The sequence below is a fragment of the Hakea prostrata genome, unplaced genomic scaffold (genome assembly GCF_041222555.1).
Source record: "Hakea prostrata isolate BN-2017 unplaced genomic scaffold, UWA_Hpros_2 contig_4, whole genome shotgun sequence".
In the NCBI taxonomy this organism is placed as follows: domain Eukaryota; kingdom Viridiplantae; phylum Streptophyta; class Magnoliopsida; order Proteales; family Proteaceae; genus Hakea; species Hakea prostrata.
This window is the reverse complement of record NW_028291123.1, coordinates 661,361-682,271: the sequence shown is the minus strand read 5'-3', so window position 1 is coordinate 682,271 and position 20,911 is coordinate 661,361. Positions and strand designations below refer to the sequence as shown.

The window sequence follows — 20,911 nt, the reverse complement described above, 5'->3', positions numbered from 1 at the left end:
GACCAAGAGATGTAGGTATATTTCCAATGTCGCATTTGACGGGGCACTTGTTGGTTCAACCTGGAGAGGATATGGAGTTGTTCACTCTCTAGCTGCCAGATGAAGGGAGGGAAGCAAATCATGAGCAAGAGACTGACTGGACCAGAAGTTTAGTGGTGTTTCTGAGGGCGGGGAGTTCGAGAAGAGGTTACCAATCAATACTAATGATTGTATTATTGCAGATCAAGTTGTTTAGGGATACATTTGGGTCTTTTAGTGGAGATGTTGATGTACGGGGCAGAGAAACCAGTGATCCAGGTTAGATACTTATATAGTTAGATCCTTAGATGCATAAATGCAAATTATTATTATTATTTATAAATAAGTTGATTTGATGTTAAGTATAAAAGTTATGAGTTTCTAACTTAATGTTTTTGTGATAATGCAGATGAAATGGTGGTATCTCTATGGCAACAGTGCATCAAACCTTCGAAGATTGGCGATCAGGATCCTGTCTCAAAGTTGCTCTGCCTCTGGATGTGAGAGGAATTGGAGTACATTCAGCATGATCCACTCCAAGAGGAGGAACTGGTTGGGAAGCCAGCGCCTAAATGATCTAGTATTTTGTCACTATAATATGAGGTTGAAGCTACAACATGTCATGGAGTAGGCTAAGAATGATAGGCAGTACATCGATCTCGATGATATATTTAATGTGGGCGCAGATGAGCAAGATTCCCACACTCAGTGGATGTTGGACAGGGGTCCGGTGTTGGACCAACCTGGATGGAGGCCTGACCCAGACCTAGCTCGAGCTACAGGGGTTGATGTGGATGAGTTTATGGCCTCTCGAGAGGGTCAGGCACATGCAGAGGCAGCTGGCACTTTTGGTGAGGATTGGATCATGGCACCAGGCACGGAAGAGTGGCAGGATGACAATCTAGATGACACACTCCCGCCTAGTCAGACTGCGCTAGATGATGATGATGATGGTGGTGGTAGTGGTGGTGGAGTTTGTAAATTTAAAAAATTAAGAAGATTTGTTAAATAAAAATTTATATTTCCTTTCATCTATGGACAAAATAGTCATTTCAATCTTATAGTTAATAGAGAACAAACATTGGGTTTTTTTGGAATATTTCAACTTCACTACTGAAATATTGACTACGGTGGACAAACAAGAATTTGGCCCAAAATTAATTGGGAAAAATAAAAATAATTCTATTTTTATACAGCAAACAGACCATACTTTACTTCAAGGAAAAGGCTGCTATTGGAAGAAAAATTGGATTTTTTTTTTCTCTCCTGAGTTCTGATCACGTATGAAATTGACTTGTTGACCATGAAGCTTTGACCATTCTTCCTCTTGTTCTTGTGACTCACTTCTACAACGTAAGTTCACACGCAACTTTTCTACTCACTTCTGCTATATTGTGTTATACGGTTATGGGTTGGCCGTGAATCTAGATCATGTAGTGTATCAGTCCCACAGGTATTTGAGTATGTTTGAAACCGGCTAGGTAGTGTGTGACAGAAATAACTAAAAAATCATATTTGTAAGAACCTAGCTAAAACGTGAGTTAAATCTCTAGCAAAAAATAGGAACAACCAAAAAGACTCAAAAAATAATAACAACAAACAAACCCTATATCCTTTTAGAAGACAAGATTTCAATGGAGGACCTTGAGGGTTGAAATGAAAGGGCACCTGCCGTGAGGGCGGAGAAGCAGTTGATTTGAGGATGATGAGATCGAAGATGAACCACCACCACCATTGTTCATTCTTTGAAACTCATTTCTTTTCTCCAACCGAAATACCCTTGAAATGTTGGCGAAATATCACTGACATTTTGTGCGCTCGTTGGCTTTGCCCGCCAGCAAGAACCCCAAATTTAGCAATATTTTCTTTATTTCAATCCTTTAAAAAAACACATAAATTTTTTATTATTATATTAACAGTCTCACATATACCCCCACCCCACCCGCCCTTTTTTTTTTTTTTTGGAGTAGCTTCCTAAAAAGTAGACTTATAAATCGAATGATTCAGCTCCGATATGCCAGTACCTGAATCCCCGGCAGGAATTTATAAATGGTAACCTAATTCGAATCCAAAACTTTATCAATATCTAATAATTATCAATACTATTGACTAAGCCACCATACGTTTAGAAAATTACCCTCTAAACATTGAAATGAATCATTGTATTCAAAGATGTTCCATGTCTTAAATTTGAACTAGATACCTTTGCTAGGGCAGTTTACGCACACTTTTAACTGCATCCTCAAGGGATTAGCTTTTTACATATAATTTAAATATAAGGTTGAGATTCGTCTTTATAAAATATCTTGATTATTGGTATTCTTGGCAGTATTGAGAATTCCCAACCCTTATTATATTGTAAATCCATTCTCTCAGTCATGTCTTTTAAGTCTAATCGATACTCATGTACAGCAATTGAAACGAAAAACCCAAATATTAGGAGGCTAACACAATGATCGTCGAGGAGATTAATTACCTTGCAAGGAAACTAAAATGGACTTGTAGAAGGAAAAGCCTACCCAACACCTTCCCTAGCTAGTTTTACCATCCAAAAAAGAATAAAGTTTAATATAAATACAGTGAGCATCAGAGTATTACTTGACTTGAAAGACAACAAAAGGTAAAAGAGAAAACCTATTAATACTCAATTATAATTCATCTGATTTTCTTTTCTTTTCTTTCTATTAAATATAAAAGATAGGGAAAAAATGCTATAGGATATATAAATCTCAACCCAAACCCTACACCAGTCCAAGGACCGTCACCACAAATGCTACCTTGTCAGGGTCCCCGTTCATCTAGCCCTGATTAACCTTAATGGGGTTGTGCAAATCAGGTTGGCCTTTATAACCCTAATCAAGAAATTAAAAAATATATATATATTAAAATAAATAAAATAACAAAAATATTATTGTTGATTTCACAAGGGTTTTCGTTATGCGTTTGAAAGAACACAAATCTCTTCTGCAAATTGTTGTTGTTGGAATTTATTAATATGGTTAATAAATTAAATGCCCAAGGGCAATATTGGAAACTCAGTATTAGGGCGGTTACAAAATAGGGTTATATATTTCGGTAACCACCGCATTAGTGAGTAAGTGTGTGATTCATTCGCACGAGATTTATCTCAGAGAAACGACGGCTCCATCTCTCTCTCCCTCTCTCCTAGAATCGCACGCTGAGGAAGCTTTTTTGCTCTCCTCGCTTTTGATCTTCATTTCATTAATCCACGGCATTTGGGTTGTGAATATCATTCCCTTTCCTAGTGATTGTGGAATCACCCCGGTAGAGCTTTGGTAGTTGAACGAGAACGTGGATCTAGACTTCCGCTGCGAATACTTCAAGTAAGGGAAAGCGAATCCAGGTAAGGAATCTTTCCCCTGTCAATTAAACAATATTGATATATGGAGTATTTACGTTCCCACGTTTTTTTGTTCCTCCCCATTGTTTAATTTTATTGTATGGATCCAATGGGAGGATCAAGGGTTTACGGTGAATCCAGGGTTTAATACGAAACCCATGGGAGAAGTGATAGGGGTTTATGGAAACCCTTAATTTTGATTCGGATCCGAGTGGGAGGATCTTGTGAATTTTCCTAATGAAGATTTGCATGAATTGATAATCCATGATGATAATTTTTGTTAAGATTTAATGCTGGATTTTTTTTTTCATGTGTTCGTGGATTTTTTTTTTTGAAAAAAAAAAAAATCGTTAAATGAGGAATTGACGTCTGTGTACCAGACGGATGCTAAGACGGTGAGCCGTCTCAGAATCTGTTTGGTCACAGAAGCCAGCGGACTCTCAGATGGTGCGCCATCTCAGAATCTGTCTGGTCACAGCAGCCAGACGGACTCTTAGACGGTGCGCCGTCTCAAAATCCGTTTGGTCACAGAAGCCAAACAGACTCTCAGATGGTGCGCCATCTCAGAATCTGTCTGGTCACAGAAGGCAGACGGACTCTTAGACGGTGCGCCGTCTCAGAATCCGTCTGGTCACATAATGCCAGACGGACTGTCCGTCTGGTGAGACGGCAGTCCGGCTGGGCAGATGGACTCCCAAACGGAGAGCAGTCTCAGAATCTGTCTCAGACGGATTGTCAGACGGTGATCCGTCTCAGAATCCGTCTGAGTTTTTTTTGTCCAATTTTGAATGTGTTTCTATTTATTGGACATCTATGGCTCACAATCTATGTGATGTTTGAGCATTAAGGCCCTAATAGGGCCTAGTGGGAGCTAATGAGGTAGAAGTGTTCTGTGTGAACCACCTCATAGCTTGAACATGATTGCATGTTTTATTTTAATAAAACTATTTTTTATTTATGGGTCTATCAATCATGTTTCTTGCACAGAATGAAGCTAGTGTATAAGTCTATGTGGGTTTGCATGAGAATTTGATTGAATGTTTTTTAGCATCTCTTTTGGTTTAAGTGCTTATCCCATAGGTTGACTATGCTAGTGTGATTTGTTGTTGCATGAGTTGTGTTTTATGCTAGATTTATTGAACTCATTCTTGTATGTAATATCTCTAGAAAAAATGGTTGCTACCAAGAACATTGTTGCTGACCTCACTAAAGGAGATAAGCTGAATGAGAGGAATTATGACCTCTGGCACCGAAAGGTGCAATATCTCCTGGAAGAGCAGGATATGCTGGAGACCATAAACCAGACCATGAACCCACTTGAGGAAGGTACCACTGCACAGCATCGCAGGGACCTTGATACATACAATGCTTGGAAGAGGAAAGACCGGGTAGCCAGGATTACAATTCTGAGCTCCATGAGGGATGACCTGATGCTTCGTTATGAGAAGCATAGGACTGCAAAGTCTTTGTGGGAGGCTGTGAAGTTCCAGTATGGAGGGACTTCCACCACAAGAGGCCGCCAGCTTGGACTCACTTTTGACGGTTATAAGATGCGCCAGGGTCACACCATGAGGCAGCATATAACCAACATGTCTAACATGATTAGTGAGTTGAGTGCATGTGGGCGCCAGAAGACTGATGAGGAGCAAGTCTCCGCAGTCATCAGGTCATTGCCAAAGACTTGGGAGCATATGAAGATCTTCTTGACTCATGCTGATGAGGTCAAGACTTTCGATCAAGCTGCCAAGCACCTTGAGCTTGATGAGGATCGGATGTTGGCCGATGCCCCTCAAACTGATGTATTTGCTGCTAAAGCTAGCACTAGTAAGGGTGCAGGCTTCATGCGAAAGAGAGAGAAAGCTCAACCTCAGCGGTCCAAGCAAAGTAACCAGGGTGGGAACAAAAACAAGAGTGGCCCCAAGCGTTCAAGGGGGACTAGAGCTGGCAAGAAGAAATCAGCTTTGATTTGCTTCAAGTGTCGAAAGTGTCACACCCCGCCCGCCAGGCCCGGTTAACCGCCCGACAACCCGCAGATGTGAACCGTCACAGGATCCATGGTTTTAGTCTATCAATAATAATAAATACAAATACAGATAATCAAGAGCAAGAAATAGTGCAATAATTAATAAAAAGGTTACAGGAGTCCAAATACTCCGATAAATATCCAAGAAATAATCAAAGGAAAGAATCAAGAATCAAATGTAATATCGAGTTCAGCGGAAGCAAAAAGAATAATTAAATAATCTTCATCTTCAGGAGGCTTCATGCTCTGCAAGTCCATGTATCACTGTCTGTGCCACATCAGCTTCATGAGAAGGCTCTTTCATATGAATCATCTCCAACTTCCGACATTGTGCAACCATCTGTACAGTTTATATAATACATACAATGAAAGGAATGAGTTCCAACGAACTCAGTAAGGAACAAGCAATTCTCATATATATGTCAATACAATCCACTAATGCACATATGAAATGATATGGATGATATGCGAAATATGAATGCTACTAAGATCTAACTATGCAAGTCTCTAATGGCTGACATGCTTTAAGATATACACCAGCCCTCCTGCGGGTAAGTCTCATCACTACGATCCGGCAAGGACTGGTTACCTCTGTAGGGATCCTGGGCAAAGGGGTAAGTCCACACGGCTCTCAAAACCGTGGCTAGGGGTTAAGTCAACACTCTCTCACCACGACCATTGGCAATGAGTACTGGCGCATGTCGGGGTTTCTAATCCAATGCAAGTCATAATGGTAACATACTATATGAAGTCCAGATACTTCCCCTATGGCACCAACCAACTCGGTTCAGTATCCTTCGCAACCTAGGAGTGTGAATCCTCACGGACTGGCTACCTCTGTTGGACTCCACTCCTTAACCCTATGGTCATCCACATATTATTGGGGCGGATGCTCTCATGACTCCTCGCGACACCCTGTCCGCTCCTTGGACGTCCATGAGCCCAACCCTAACATATGCAACCCTACCATTACATGACCAATAGTGGACCACTGAGTCTCCGCACGGATTGGTTACCGCTATAGGATGAAACATAGTCACGTCACCATTGTCACGGGTCACCCAGCTTCAATTCCCCTGCCGAAAGGGTAATAGCATGTGGGGTACCTAGCCATGCAATTCTAGACTCCCTAAGTATGTCATCCAGTAATCATGATAGTGCTGGAGACATCAGTAGGCATGTGTCCCATTCCACAGCCTTTTGATATCCCAAGCTAAGATATCCCAAAGGAATACCCCTTCCATCACAATCACACTACAATCACTCTTTATCATACCATGAACAGTTGTGCAATATCATGAAAGATGAAGTACATCAAGGAATACCACAAACAGCAAGTGTACAATAAGATTCACATGCTTTATACAATTACAACAAGTTACATGATCAAAGAATAGTAAATAGAACAACAGAATCATCATGTATATGTAATTGCATATAAACAAGAATGCATGTCCTTACCTGTAATTATGTAAAATTCCTTTAACTTGAATTCCAGAAACTATTATAAGACTTTTACTTGAAACAGAGAACACCTAGGCATAGGGTTACAAGAATATATAAGAGTCAAGAGTCAGAACAAAACCAAAATCAAACTTACACAGACACTGGAAACCGGCCGGTCGCTTAGGTTGAGCGACCGCCACTAGTGACCGCCCCAAAAATAGAGAGTTTCATATCCGAAACTCAGGCTTCTGATCATCCGTTTTCAATCCGGATTTCGAGTGATCATGGCCAAAGTCTCGAATCTAACACTCCAAGAGACACTAGGTGAAAAGAAACCTAACAATTATCATAAATGGATTACCCAGAAACTTTCCCCTTGACTAGATCCATCCATTAACAAATGCAGGGATTCGTTTCTGGACAGGATCTCATCAAGAACATTGAAAAGGGAGTACAACAAATTAAATGGATAACCACCAACAAAAAGGGGATGAATTCATATCAATTAGAGGTTAAAAGAAGAGAATTGCAGATGGAGATTCATTACCTTAATCAGAATCCCCAAGAATAGAAGAGAAAAGGTTCCAGATCATTAACAACACTTCAAACTTGAATCCCGCATTCCACTGCCGCCTAATCGCCCAAAATAGCAATCCCGAACATAATAATGCGTTAATAGGGCGAGGGATGCTATTTATAACGAATAGGGGGCAAAAGAGGGCATTTTCCCGCAAGCAGAACCGGGCGGTCGCTTAAGGCGGTCGCTTGGTTTAATCAACCGCCACTAGCAACCGCCCCCATGTATATTGCTATACAAGGGTGCTTTGCTCATGGGGTTGATAACCAAGTACAACCTAACCCAAATGAAGACATGGGGGAGATCATAGTCCGAAAAATCAATCATAATAGGTTTGTAACAAAGAGGTTAGGGTTTCATCATAACATATGGCTCATGAAAAGGTTATGATCACGGAAAGAGAGGGAATGATTGTTATCAAGAAAATAACAAGAAATCATAGGAAATCTAGTTTATGTTAACAGAAACATTACCCATGAGGTTTCCCTCACATGGAAGGTTACAAAAGGTTTCCAGAAAGATCATTCAAGGGTTAGGGTTAAGGTTTCAAGAATCTATTGGAATAGGATGAGATCATGGAATAGATGGTTGCAAGAATGCATCATCTTCTTCCTGATCTCAATCAAGAACAAGAACGAAGAAAGAATAATTAGAAATCTTAATTAGGTTAAACATGGATCATGAAGAAAATATAGTGATCAAGTTTAGGTTAACACAAATATCACCCAAGGGAAAGAGAAACAACGAATCAAGATTCACCCATGGGAAAGAGAAACAAAGAATGCACAATCTGAAAAAGGTGTTGGGGAGTTTCCAACAAATAAAAGAACAATAGGGTTTCATATATGGTTACCTCTCATAAGAGTTGGTTACCTCTCATGAGAGTTACCCATAATTAATTCTCACAAAAACAACCCAAGATAGATAAAGGAAAATCTCATTAGTATTTCAAAATAAAGAATGGAATTAGGAAGGGTCTACCAATGAGATAAAATAAGGTTCTCAATTAAAGTGAAGGGAAAGAAATTCTAATCATACAATTAGGGATTACTAACAAGAATCCGTGTATCCCACGAAAAGACTAGGGAGAATAAAGATTCACCCTTAGGGCAAAGAATTTACAATCAAGAAAGGTTTTAGGGAGGGTCCAAAGAATTAATAGAAATAAAAGGGTTGCCAATTGTTCCAAGGAAAAACAAGGAACAACTCCTCAATCATGAGGACATAAGGGAAGGTCATGGTAATAATATGAGACCTTCCCCACAATAATAAAGATAGGTAGGAATTTAGGGAAAGTATCATTAAGAGCTTTGGTGGAATCAAATTCAAGGATCATCGCCATATGGCTTCAAGATCATAGAGTGAATTGGGGGATTCACTCTAGGGTTAAAAGAATTAAAGAAGAGGTCATTACAGTAGTGTAATACCCTTCTCAAAATCAGAAGTAGAGAAGAAAGAATGAATTAAAGAAGAAGCGAATTGAATACCAACCTTTTAGAAAAGAAACCGATGAAGAAATTTGAAGAGATGCTTGAGGATCTTCCTTGGCTTCGAAGGAGAGATTCTAGGGATCTTCCCACGTTCTCCCAAGGCTTAAAAACAGATTGAGAGTGAAACACATGGAGTTCCCCCTTTTAAATAGCACAAAGAGTTCAAGAGTTACTAGGGTTTCACCAAACTGACCAAACTGACCCTGTTGGTTGATTGGTTGCCAAAGAGGAAGTTCAAAGGTCGATCCCACACTATCAAGAGGTTTAGAAACATGGTGGGAATAGTTTACCACGAAATTAAAGGAAATAAAGCTTTTGAAAATCTTCAAAATAGATATTTACCAAAATGCCACTGCCTGGACAGCTTATTCAAAAATAGGGATTTAATGGGCCTAACTTCAATATTTTTGGATGGGCTTCTTTCAACACATCATACTACTTACCTAGTATGGAGGGATGTCTTCAAACTAGGTCCAACTAAGCTTTAGGTCCATCAATCAAGTTCTTCTTCACAAATAAATAGTTCAACACCAAATCAAGAAAAGATTTCCATAAGGAAAACACCATCATCAATATCCATGGGTTTTGGGTCAAACACCATATCTTCTAATGAGATGGCCCACAAAGACATCTTCCTCATTTTCAAAGATAGTAAAACTGAAATCACGGTCAAACTTCAAAGTCAACATTAAACAAAACCCGACTTCACCCAAAACATATCGGTTTTCCGGGCTAGATTTAGGCTGGGTGTCACAGAAAGCCTAGTCATTTTGCTCGTGATTGCACTGAGCAAGAGGTATGTATTGTGTGTTATACCTCATCTTGTTATGTAACAAGTTCTACTATGCTTGCTGAACTAAATCCTTTGTGGATTGTTGATTCAGGTGCGACAGAACACATAACAAGGGAACGCTCGAGCTTCGTGGAATACCGTCGTATTCCAAGAGGAAGCAAAAGAATAACGATGGGGAATAGCTCAAGCGTGGAGGTTCATGGCATAGGCACATGCAAATTAGTTTTGCGAGGTGGCCAGACGCTGTTACTCCATGATGTGCTGTATGCTCCAGACATTCGGCGAAATCTTGTTTCGTTATTTATCTTTTAAGACATGGTTTTAGAGTTGTATTTGAAAACAATTCTTTGGTTTTTTATCTGGGTGATACAGTTTATGGTTATGGTTTTCTTGATAATGGTTTCATTGTATTGGATACAATTGATTATTCATTTAATTCTAGTAGTGCTTTTGTTTGCCAAAATACTGTGTGTATTGATTCTAATTTGTGGCATGCTAGACTAGGACATATTGGCTTAGATAGGATGAACAGGTTGGCAAGAGAAGGTCTCTTAGGCCAAGGTTCACTATCTGATTTGCCAACATGTGAGTCATGTCTAGCGGGAAAAGCAACTAGAAAACCATTTAAAAAGGCTTTGAGAGCCTCTCTTCCTTTAGAACTTATCCATTCAGATGTGTGTGGACCCATGAATGTGCATACTAGAAAAGGACAGTCTTATTTCATCACATTCATAGATGACTATACAAGGTATGGTCACATTTATCTAATTTCTCATAAGTCAGAAGCTCTTGAATGTTTTAAGAAATTCATGAACTTAGTTGAGAATCAGTTAGATAAAAGGATTAAAACTCTTAGAACAGATAGAGGTAGAGAGTATCTCTCCGATATGTTCAAAGGGTTATGTGATGAAAAGGGGATATCTAGACAACTTACTATTCCGGGGACTCCACACAAAATGGGGTTCTTTGAGAGGAGGAATAGAACCTTGCTAGACATGGTGAGATCCATGATGGCACAGGCAAATCTACCCATCTCTTATTGGGGAGATGCTTTGTTGCTGCGGCCTATATCCTCAACGAGTTCCAACCAAATCGGTTCCTTCCACACCATATGAGTTGTGGACCGGAAGGAAGCCAGATTTGAGTTACTTGCGCGCATGGGGATGTGCAGCATATGTTCACTCTACTTCTCACCAATATGGAAAGCTTGGACCCAGAGGAAGAAAGTGTATCTTTGTGAGATATTTTGAACCCTCAAAGGGCCATGTCTTCATTGGACTAGATGAGAGTGAGAGGAGAACGGAACTTGAGTCTAGGGATGCAACATTCTTGGAGAATGATTTTCCATCTCTTTCAGGAGTTAACAAAGAATCATCGGAATTCTTTGAGATACAAGATAGTGGTCTTGTCACTCCAGGGATTCATATTCTGGATAATGAACCTGGGGTTCATCCAGAAGATCCTAGTGGGAGTGGGAGTGCAGATGTGATAGCTACCTTAGACGGTGAGCAATCTGACATGCACTTGCGCTGTAGTGGGCGCGGGCTAGTTCCTCGTCGACGTTTCGACATAGAGGATGAAGCCTACATGGTAACTCCTGAAGAGATCCACTGTGAGATGACTTCAGTCGATGAGCATGAACCAAAGAGCGTGCAGGAAGCTCTTGCGGGGTCAAGCTCAAAGGAATGGTTAAAAGCAATAAAGGAAGAGTTGGAGTCGATGAAAGTTAATCATGTCTGGGACTTGGTTGACTTGCCGCCAGGCCGAAAGGCAATTGGGAACAAGTGGGTTCTCAAGATCAAAAGAAAGGCGGATGGATCTATTGAGAGATTTAAGGCTCGTTTAGTGGCTAAGGGCTACACCCAACGAGAGGGCGTTGATTATGAGGAAACTTTTTCCCCTGTGGTTAGGTTTGCAATTCGCCTCATACTAGCCATTGTTGCTCAGATGGACTTGGAGCTTTATCAGATGGATGTAAAAACTGCTTTTCTCAATGTAGAACTTGAGGAAGAGATCTATATGGATCAACCTCAAGGCTTTGAAGCAAATGGACTTGACCGCAAAGTGTGCAAGAAGTCCATATATGGCTTAAAGCAAGCATCTAGACAGTGGAATGTGCGCTTCCACCAAGCTATGATGGAAAATGGTTTTTCCATGCTTGAGGAAGACCACTGTGTTTACACCAAGAGATCGATAATAATTATGTCATTCGACACTTTGTATGTAGATGACATACTTATGGCTAGCAATAGCAAGGAGCTATTGGAAACCATTAAGAAATGGTTGTCCTCCGTATTTGATATGAAGGACATGGGTGAAGCAAGCTATGTGCTTGGTGTCAAGATTGTCAGAAATAGGCAAAAGAGATTACTGGGTTTATCTCAAGAGACCTATATTGACAATGTCTTGACGAGATACCAGATGCACAACCGCAAACCAATTGATACTCCGGTGGAGAAGGGTTTGCATTTGAGCCTTGATATGGGTCCTAAAACTCCAGAGGAGAAAACCAAGATGGAAAGAGTTCCATATTCCAGTGCAGTGGGTAGCCTTATGTACGCTATGATGTGTACTAGGCCGGATATTTGTTATGTAGTGGGTTTGGTTAGTCGGTACCAATCAAACCCAGGCATAGAGCACTGGAAAGCAGTCAAGAGGATATTGAGATATCTCAGAGGAACGAGTAACTACATGTTGTGTTACCAAGGATCGGATTTGCGGTTAGTTGGCTATAGTGATGCCGACTAGGCTGGAGACATCGATGAGCGCAAATCAACCTCTGGATATGCTTTCTTGCTGAATGACGGGGCCATTTCGTGGTGTAGCAAAAAGCAGGCTTGTATATCCCTCTCGACCATGGAAGCAGAGTATGTGGCATGCTCGGCTGCGGTTCAAGAGGCTGTTTGGTTGAGGAGATTCCTTCGACATATCGGGATTGTGATGACATCCAAAGAGGCTGCCCTTTGTCTATTGTGATAGTACGACAGGCTCTTAGCTATGTCAAGGACCCCAAGTATCATGGGAAGACCAAACATATACAGTTGAGATATCACTTTGTTAGAGACATTACATCAAGGAAGAAAGTTGTACTTAAGCACATATCTACTAGTCAGATGGTAGCTGACCCTCTTACCAAACCTATAGCCAAGGATGTTTTCATTTCTCATGTAAAATCCTTGGGCTTGTGTAGATTGTGACTTATTTTTTGTACTGAGACTTTCTTATTAATGAGTAATATGAGTTCATTCCAGCATTTCTTTTTATTCACTTTCTGTGTGATTGTGTTTTGCTAGCATAAAACAATATATGTCAATAGGCAAGAGAATGGCTCACTCACACGAGCATTTGCCTCTGGCGCCTTGGAGGCGAGCAGAGATGAGACGGATTGTGAATGACTTTGTGTAGGTCAATTCATAATCATGATGTCGCCTTGATTTGGAATCAAGATGAGTTTCTCTATTGTGAAGAGAATTGACATGAATGTTCCCACTATTCATATTGCCTATAGGAGCCAGTGCGAGTACTTTATGTGGCGCTAGGGTGGCGACAATAAAGAAACTCGGGTTAGGCGCAAGAGGTTGCGACTAGACTAAGACCTGTATGGTGTTGAGATGGACATACGTTCTATTGTATATAGAATGCTCCACCATAGCACGTATATCATACTATGTGTGCTTAGCGATCATTGGAAATGAGAGGATGGATCCCTGCTCCTCTCATTGTGTGAGTCCTGGACCTTATGGTCTATTAGTGTTCTTAGTGACTTTCGACGACATCATGAAACGAAGGGTTGATGTGGCTACTTTGGGGTGTTACCTATGGTCATGATTGATTTGACCTAAAGGGGCACTACCGGGAAAGGAGTCAATCCTAAGTGTAGTGATGGTCTGGGGCGAAAGGAAAGGTTTGATTCAACTGCACCCTAAAAGTGTTTGCTGGCGCCAACTGTATGTGTTACAGTAGTGAACATTTTAAGGACAAGAAGGTGATCTCTCAGAGGGATCGAGATACCTTTAGTCTGATGAGTTTGAATAAACCTAGGACATTGTGTTATACTAATGCTTATTTGATTTGTTTCTATGAGTGATGTGCCATTCGGCCTTCGGGAAGGTTTCTAGTTTGGGGCTCACGCGTGCGGTATATCACCGGTCGCACAACCCATTTTGCCGGTATGACTTGTGGATATTAGTGTCCGGGACACGGGTGGTCTATGTATCGGGATACATAACGAGAAGATTGAATATGTATATCTAGGATATACATGTGTGTCTGGGACACAAGAGGTCTATGTATCGGGATACATAGCGAGAGAGATTGAATGTGTATATCTGGGATATACAAGTGTGTCTGGGACACATTGAAAGATTAACACTTGCCCTTGTGCAAGTGGGAGCTGTTGGAATTTATTAATATGATTAATAAATTAAATGCCCAAGGGCAATATTGGAAACTCACTATTAGGGCGGTTACAAAATAGGGTTATATATTTTGGTAACCACCGCATTAGTGAGTAAGTGTGTGATTCATTCGCACGAGATTTATCTCAGAGAAACGACGGCTCCATCTCTCTCTCCCTCTCTCCTAGAATCGCACGCCGAGGAAGCTTTTTTCCTCTCCTCGCTTTTGATCTTCATTCCATTAATCCACGGCATTTGGGTTGTGAATATCATTCCCTTTCCCAGTGATTGTGGAATCACCCCGGTAGAGCTTTGGTGGTTGAACGAGAACGTGGATCTAGACTTCCACTGCGAATACTTCAAGTAAGGGAAAGCGAATCCAGGTAAGGAATCTTTCCCCCGTCAATTAAACAATATTGATATATGGAGTATTTACAACAGTTGTCAATAAATCAAGAAAAGTTATCTTCCTTCTCAATATATGCGGTTTATTGAGAAACTTAATTTTGATTTGAGTAGGGTTTTCAAAAGCTCATGCAGATGAAGAATTCCAAAAATGGAAAAAGAATGCTACTTTACTTCATCAAAGAGAGGCAACCAAGATTGCTTAAGAATTACACCAGTATAACTCTGAAAGAATTAAGAAAGAATACATATATCCTTTTGATGCCCTAACTCGAATTTTAAAGCAGAGAACAGAATTGATATTAACAGCACAATCAGATCAATCTATTAGGGGGAAAAGAAAACGAAGATGAACACTTCCTCCTGCAGTCTCCATAAGTATAACTACTGTGTCACCATGGTCTCAAAGAAGTATAAGCTATCTAATTCCAATGCAAACCTGGGCATCTTCTCCGGCACCGGTGGTGACAACTTCTTCATATTCGCCGACTCTCCGGTGGCCACCTGAGATCCCTTTTGTTCATCTACTCCTTCAAGTCTTCTTCCCTTTTGATTTGGAACAAAAGTAAGAGAAGAACCCAGTAAGAGCCCCAAGGACCCTGCAGCAATGGCTGACAAAGGACTAGAAAACCAATTCATGGATGATCAAAGAGAATCAAAATAGAAGCTTTAGATAGATTTTAGGTCTGATGGAGAAGAAAGAGAGCAGTTAAGCTATATATATAAGGACTGAGGGGAGAGAGGGAGAGATCGAGAGAGAGAAGGTTTTTGAGTTTGGGAATTAGATGGCTTGTGAAGGCCGAAAGGGATTTATGGGTCTTTTACTTTTTGAGTGGGATTAGGACATTACGTGGGCCAATCACTGTGCTTTATGTGGAACGTCTCATATGAATCGTTTGTTCCTATTGTAGTGCTAATTGTTGACGGCTCATGAAGATTCTCAATGGATGGTTCAGAATCTTTCAGCATATATAAGAATTAAAATACACCATGTGTAAGTGTCAATGCAGGGTTGGTTCAATTGTAAAGATTCATACTTCACAGTGGTCTTGAGTTCGACCCTTGCGGAACTAATGAGTTAGTTTTTTTCCCTAGCGAAAGCAATGGGCTCCATTTAAAATTTGAAATCCCAATCCGCTTTCCTTCACCTTATGGAGGAATTATTCTTGTTTCTTACGGAGTTATAGGCATACGTTGTATTCCAACGTACCTTGGTCTCTCCCTAGGCGTGTCAATTTGCAGTCCGAACCGCATCGGTCCGTTATTTTCCAAATTGGCCCAAACCGAATCTGAATGGAATGTTTTTGGGCTGAGGGTGCAGATCCCACATTAGCCCGAAACCAAACGCAACCCATTATACTTGTTGTACAACCCGTTTAATAGTTTTACATTAAATACTATTTGAATGGTCATATTACCCCTAGGTAGTAGGTATAGATAATCAGAAAAATTGAAAATGAATTCAAAGATCAAATAGTCATTCTACTACTTGTAAGAGTCAATTTGAAGGATTAAATATAAATGTCCAATTGAAAGTATTAAGTTTGTTTAAATTAAATAAACACTTATCAATTTAGAGGTATTTCTTTTGCATATCAAACTAAATACCAACCCAAAAAGAGACAGATTTCATAGAAGGGGGAAAAAAATCTACATTCTCACAGAACAAGAACCCAACAATCAATTATAGCACAAGATGGGATTTAAAAGGTTTTTGGTTTGAGGATTTGTTTATTAAGGACCATACGGTGGAGCTTAAGGAATGAGCTTGCAGTCTCTATGCTACTACTTACTATGTGGTTCTTGATTTCTATAGGGTGGGTGAATTTCCTACAATGTGGAATGACTTTTTTTTAAAGGAAATTGACCAATAGTAATTTTGCTTTGCATGAAATTTTGGCTTTTTTTGTAGGATGCTCAACTATTTCTTTTTATTCTTTTTCTTGAACACCATAAAGCGTTAATCAATCTGAATCTAAACCGTTAGCCCAAACCGCTAGTCAACCCATACCCAAAACGCACCAAATTGAAACTAGCCCTAAACCATTATTTTGTGTCATGTTTGGGCTGAATGTTTTGTATCTCGAAACCGTTAAGCCTAGCTCGAAACTTGCCCAAACCGGACCGTTGACACTCCTATCTCCCCCCCCCCCCAACAAAACAACTTTTTTATATGGAACCCACTATTATTGGGGTGAAACTAACGTTCAACATAAAAGCTTACATTACATGACACTCACTTGCAGAATTACAAGTTACCCACAAGTAGGGTGTAAAATAACCTAAATAGCCTTTGGCCAGTAAAATGACTTAACTACCCTCATTTAATACCCTCCCATACCTGATTTTTAGGTGGGTTTTTCCTTTCTCTTGTTGGAAACTGCACACCCCCTCCTACCGGCCACCACGACCCACCCCTCTCTCTCTCTTGACTAGGCATTGGGTACTACAAGGTGGGTCATCTTGGGTACTTCAATCCTTCTATGTTCATCATACTAATCGTCCTCATAAGCATATTCTTCTTCATGGGTTTCTTCTCCATTTACATCCACCAATGCGCCGAGAATAATATCAGTGGAAGTGTACGCCCTACCTTCTTGGGCAGTGAAATGTCATGAAGGGTAGTGAACCGTGGTAATCGAAACTTTCCCAACCTTTGAATACTCAATGGTGAAAGGGCTCAAATTGGGGAAAGAAGCCTTAGAGTGCACCGTATGCTTGAACGAGTTTGAAGATGATGAAATGATTCAATTCTTCCCAAATGTGACCATGCATTTCATCTAGAGTGGTATATTGATGCTTGGTTGGCTACTCATACCACTTGCCCTATTTGTCTAGCTAATCTATTCCATATACTTGGGGAAACACTCCTAGATATGTTACCAATATAGGAATTGAAAAGCACATCAAAACGGGGAAGCCAGAGATCAAAACCAGTAGATGCACAGAATGAAGAACTTGATGTTTCAGTTTGATGTGCTTAAGAATTGTTCAATCTTCAAATACCTACAAAATGAACGTCGACTCTTCAGTCAGGAAGCCACCTCTGATGGTTAAATCAATGAGAGCACCATCAAAGAGCCCTAGCAAGTTTTAGGGCCTAATTGAAAGATTGAATGGAGGGAAACGAGTCAATTACCTTCCCTTCGTGTTATGCTTCGATTTATACTGATTTACCTCTTATTTCCGACCATCGGATCAATTCACAAGTTTTATTCATAGCCGTGTGATTGTAGGGTTTTTCTTCCTCAATCCGAGTTAGTGGCGATTTCCATTTAGAGCATGATTGCCCTCCCACCTCTCTCGAACTTGGTGGGAACTGACAAGTTCCTTCATGCTCAGCACATCAATGGGTTAACCTCTGAAACCGGTCCCATCCAAGGCAATTGAACCTACCATAGTTCAGCCCAGTTGGTTATTATTTTTACTTATCACAGTTCATGTGATAAAGGGAAGAAGAGCCATTAAGACTGGGGACAGTAGCACCTAAGGTAATTAATCCAATTCAAACACCAATGCACAACCATCCAACAAGATTGAGATTGAGATCGAGATCGACAAGACCAAGATACACATCTATATTTCCAAGGTCGCATTTGATGGGGCACTTGTTGGTTCACCCTGGAGACAATATGGAGTTTGTTGGAAAATGCCATGTCAACATTTGCCACATCAGCCTCCATTGTTTTTGATGATAACAAACATAAATTACTAATGGCTATATTGAGTTGTGTTTGTTTTAGTTCAAGATGAGAAACAAGTGTACCAACTCCAAGTCAAAGCCATATGCTCAAGACAAACCAAAACCAAGTCCATGCCAAGATGGACATGAAGATAATCATGAAGAATGGAATACAAGAAGACTCAAGAACTTCAATGATCAAGACTTAGGCTGAATTAGGGCTTAGTACACTCTCGCATACACATTTATGTAAATGCGTTGATAATATGTAACTCATGCTACTAGAGTGACCTAGGACATGTTAGTGAGGTGTACAATGCTTAGGGTTGACCAAAAAGTCAAAAAATCCAAACCAAGTCCCAGCCCCAAGTTGATTCAACAAAACTGCACCAGACGATCGACCGTCTGGGCAGACGGTCCATCGTCTATTTGCAGTTCACCGTGTTTTTGAACACAGTAGGCCAGGCGGAATTTCTGTCTGGCAGACAGAATTCCGTCTGTGCTAGTCAAGCCAGACGGACGACCGTCTGGCTCTGACTAAGTCATAATGGCTAGTTTTTAACGGATCTTTTCCAGACGGACAATCGTCTGGGCTGAAAACAAGACAAAAATTATGTCCATTTTCTATCCATCGGTGATTGGGTTTAGGCACTCAAAGGTGCTCTACATAAGCACAATTCACCTCTTTTGAGAGGTTGAACACTCACACTTGATCACCCACTCCCCAAGTGATCCTAAGCTCTCAAATTGCAAGAAAGCCTTGTGCTTTGCCTCCGACCTTCTCCCCAACCTTGAAGAACATTCCAAGGTATTAAGAAAGCTTTTGGAAGCCAAGCTTGAGGTGGTTAAAGGCGTCGGTGGTGCATACATTTCCATTTGAGCATACAACTCACATTGCATCACACTCACACAAGAGGTAAAGTGTCAAACCTCTTGTTAAGGTAACATCTTTTCTTTTGTAAATTGTTTCAATTCTAGTCTAGGTAGATTGGAATTGGTCATTGGGTGCTCTTTCCTGTGAAAAAGGATTGCTTGGGTGCTCTTGCCTTTGAACAAAGATTGCTTGGGTGCTCTTGCCCGTGAACAAAGATTGTAAAGGGTACTCTTGCCCCGCAACAAAGATTGTAAGGGTTTGACTCTCTACCCATCATATTGAAAGAGATCCATTAGTGGAATACTCTTTTGAGGCTAAGAGAGGAGCAGACGTAGACTTGTAAAGTCGAACCATTATAAATTCTTGTGTTGTGATTGCTTGTATTTAATGAATTTCATTTAAATTGTCAATTTACCTTGAAATTGCAATCAAACCGAGAATTTGGTATAATCCACGAGGTACAACCTAATCACCCCCTCTAGGTTGCACCAACAATTGGTATCAGAGCGGGAGCTCAAATTAACATTAAAATCAATCTCTAAAAGAGTAAAAGATCATGGCATCATCATCCAACCAATTCTCTTCAAGACCCGACGGTCTAAATACCTCTAGACCTCTATATTTTGATGGAGAAGGGTTTGCTTATTGGAAGAATAGATTTGAGGATTTTATATATACTATTGATATAGATGTTTGGGACATAATTACATATGGACCAAATGAGATTACCAAATTTGATAAAGATGGTAATAAAACCTCTCAAACCAAGAACCGAATGGGATGAAACTGACAGAGTCAAATCCCAAGCAAACCACAAGGCCAAAATGTTTCTACAATGTGCCTTAAGTGAAAAGGTACATAATGGATGTGATATTTGCTTGAATGCAAAAGAAATATATGATAAGTTGGTAGTCATCTATGAAGGAACAAACCAAATAGAAAATATCAACTTAGCCTTGATGGCAAAAATGGATGAAGATCAAGATCATGAGGTAAAATCTAGATGTGATAGTCTTGATTCCATTCATGATGAAAATGAGATAGATAACATTGATGAAGAAGACCTAGCAAGTGATTTTCACACCTTGTATAATTTTAGCAAGAAAATCAAAAAGAAAAACAAGGTCTTGGAAGGCGAAGTGTTATCTCTTAATGACACCGTAAATGATCTATGGGAGTACATTGAGAAAATAGAAAAAGAGAATAGTGACCTAAACAAAGCCCTTGTGAAATTCACAAATGGGCAAAGTAATCTAGATAATCTTCTAGGAACCCCCCCCAAAAAGAGTCCACAAGATAAAGAAGTACTCGGATTCTATAGTGAAACTTCAACTTCTAGAAAGGGGAAGGAAGTTCAATTTGAAAAAGGGACATTTAGCAAGAATCCCTTTTCAAAACCCACAAATGTTCAAGGGAACATTCAAAACGGGAACAAGACCCAACCTCAAACCAATAAAAGGAAAATTGGAAGAGGAAATCACAATTCCCAAAGGAAAGGGCAAAATGGGCCAAAGAATGACCAAAGAACAAGAAGACCAAATCAGTCAAGTCAAGGCTATTCAAGAAGAAATGGAGGATACCAAAACTATTATGACCCTAGGTGGCATAAACCCCAAAGCAATCAAAATGCCCATAGACAACAACATCACCAATTTTGGCCAAACGAAAATCAAATGATGTTTGATTATAGCTTGTCACATCCTTACTATGCATATTATTAGCATTCTCAACCTCCAATCAGGCCATACATGCCAAACCATCAAAGGCCTAGAAGAAGTGAAAACTTCTATAAAAACTTAATTAAATGAATGCGCAAAGAAGTCAAAACCTCAATGGACAGAGGAA

At 40.2% G+C, this 20,911-nt stretch overlaps 1 pseudogene; it reads left to right on the top strand.

Annotated features, from left to right (window-relative positions):
• The first annotated feature begins 730 nt into the window (after window positions 1-730).
• On the top strand, window positions 731-18,202 carry LOC148999459 (uncharacterized; annotated as a pseudogene).
• Window positions 18,203-20,911: the final 2,709 nt, after the last annotated feature.